Below are 2,755 nucleotides of genomic sequence, written 5' to 3'. Positions count from 1 at the left end.
AAAGTGGGCAAAAGTCCCGAATTTGATCCAAAATTATGCCCGGGTTGGAGTACCACGAGTCCGGCCGCGTTCCACCGGTGTCCCGGGGGTGCCTGGCATGTCCACAACTTACCCAGCAAAGGCGCACTGTGATTGGGAAGAAAAGTTGGGAAAGTGGGCAAAAGTCCCGAATTTGATCCAAAATTATGCCCGGGTTGGAGTACCACGAGTCCGGCCGCGTTCCACCGGTGTCCCGGGGGTGCCTGGCATGTCCACAACTTACCCAGCAAAGGCGCACTGTGATTGGGAAGAAAAGTTGGGAAAGTGGGCAAAAGTCCCGAATTTGATCCAATATTATGCCCGGGTTGGAGTACCACGAGTCCGGCCGCGTTCCACCGGTGTCCCGGGGGTGCCTGCCATGTCCACAACTTACCCAGCAAAGGCGCACTGTGATTCGGAAGAAAAGTTGGGAAAGTGGGGAAAAAAAGGACCGGGAAATATCCAAAATTATGCCCGGGTTGGAGTACCACGAGTCCGGCCGCGTTCCACCGGTGTCCCGGGGGTGCCTGGCACGTCCACAACTTACCCAGCAAAGGCGCACTGTCAGTGGGGAAGACCAAACATGTCTCGGATTTTTTCCAAGTACCTTAACGAGAGAGGCTAAAAAGCACCTGTTTTTACCTTCTCTCGTTGTTGTACTTAGAAAAAAAACGAGAAAATAAAAAATCTGGGTTTTTTTCTAAGTACCTTAACGAGAGAGGCTAAAAAAAACCATTTTTTACCTTCTCTCGTTGTTGTACTTAGAAAAAAAACGAGAAAAAAAATTTTCCCCATTCATTTCAATGGGAGTTCATTTTTTTTTTGGGATTTTTTCTAAGTACCTTAACGAGAGAGGCTTAATTTTTCACCTACTTTTTACCTTCTCTCGATTTTTCGTTTTTTACCTGGTCGACCAAAACACCTCCATCTCGTTACTATGTGCACCATGTCTGACAGGCTGAAATCACAGGGAACGCGTCCGAGTCAAAGTGAGCTATTTTCGGACACAAATATGGTGTTTTTCCCCTCTATCCTCTGGTTCTTTTTTCAAACTGATCTTCCAGCATCTGAGCGACAGGGGCTCATGCAGACACCTGTGTCCGCCCGAGGGGCGCCTTCCCGGACACATATATGGTGCTTCCCCCCTCTTTACCCCGGTCCTTTTTCAAACTGATCTTCCAGCATCTGAGCGACAGGGGCTCATGCAGACACCTGTGTCCGCCCGAGGGGCGCCTTCCCGGACACATATATGGTGCTTTCCCCCTCTTTACCCCGGTCCTTTTTCAAACTGATCTTCCAGCATCTGAGCGACAGGGGCTCATGCAGACACCTGTGTCCGCCCGAGGGGCGCCTTCCCGGACACATATATGGTGCTTTCCCCCTCTTTACCCCGGTCCTTTTTCAAACTGCTCTTCCAGCTTCTGAGCGACAGGGGCTCATGCAGACACCTGTGTCCGCCTAAGGGGCGCTATCTCGGACACATTTTCAACTTTTCCCGCATGAATGAAATCCTGGAACTGATTCCACCCAGGTACTTAGGACTTCCAGGGCTTGAGCGACAGGGGCTCTGTCCGGAGCGTGTGTCCGCCTAGGGGGCGCTGTCCCGGACACATTTTCAACTTTTCCCGCATGGATGAAATCCTGGAACTGATTCCACCCAGGTACTTAGGGCTTCCAGGGCTTGAGCGACAGGGGCTCTGTCCGGAGCGTGTGTCCGCCTAGGGGGCGCTGTCCCGGACACATTTTCAACTTTTCCCGCATGGATGAAATCCTGGAACTGATTCCACCCAGGTACTTAGGGCTTCCAGGGCTTGAGCGACAGGGGCTCTGTCCGGAGCGTGTGTCCGCCTAGGGGGCGCTGTCTCGGACACATTTTCAACTTTTCCCGCATGGATGAAATCCTGGAACTGATTCCACCCAGGTACTTAGGGCTTCCAGGGCTTGAGCGACAGGGGCTCTGTCCGGAGCGTGTGTCCGCCTAGGGGGCGCTGTCTCGGACACATTTTCAACTTTTCCCGCATGGATGAAATCCTGGAACTGATTCCACCCAGGTACTTAGGGCTTCCAGGGCTTGAGCGACAGGGGCTCTGTCCGGAGCGTGTGTCCGCCTAGAGGGCGCTGTCTCGGACACATTTTCAACTTTTCCCGCATGAATGAAATCCTGGAACTGATTCCACCCAGGTACTTAGGGCTTCCAGGGCTTGAGCGACAGGGGCTCTGTCCGGAGTGTGTGTCCGCCTAGGGGGCGCTGTCTCGGACACATTTTCAACTTTTCCCGCATGGATGAAATCCTGGAACTGATTCCACCCAGGTACTTAGGACTTCCAGGGCTTGAGCGACAGGGGCTCTGTCCGGAGCGTGTGTCCGCCTAGGGGGCGCTGTCTCGGACACATTTTCAACTTTTCCCGCATGAATGAAATCCTGGAACTGATTCCACCCAGGTACTTGGTGCTTCCAGGGCTTGAGCGACAGGGGCTCTGTCCGGAGCGTGTGTCCGCCTAGGGGGCGCTGTCTCGGACACATTTTCAACTTTTCCCGCATGGATGAAATCCTGGAACTGATTCCACCCAGGTACTTGGGGCTTCCAGGGCTTGAGCGACAGGGGCTCTGTCCGGAGCGTGTGTCCGCCTAGGGGGCGCTGTCTCGGACACATTTTCAACTTTTCCCGCATGGATGAAATCCTGGAACTGATTCCACCCAGGTACTTAGGACTTCCAGGGCTTGAGCGACAGGGGCT

This window comes from Nerophis lumbriciformis, unplaced genomic scaffold, assembly GCF_033978685.3.
Source record: "Nerophis lumbriciformis unplaced genomic scaffold, RoL_Nlum_v2.1 HiC_scaffold_51, whole genome shotgun sequence".
NCBI lineage: Eukaryota > Metazoa > Chordata > Actinopteri > Syngnathiformes > Syngnathidae > Nerophis > Nerophis lumbriciformis.
Note: the sequence above shows the minus strand (reverse complement) of the source record.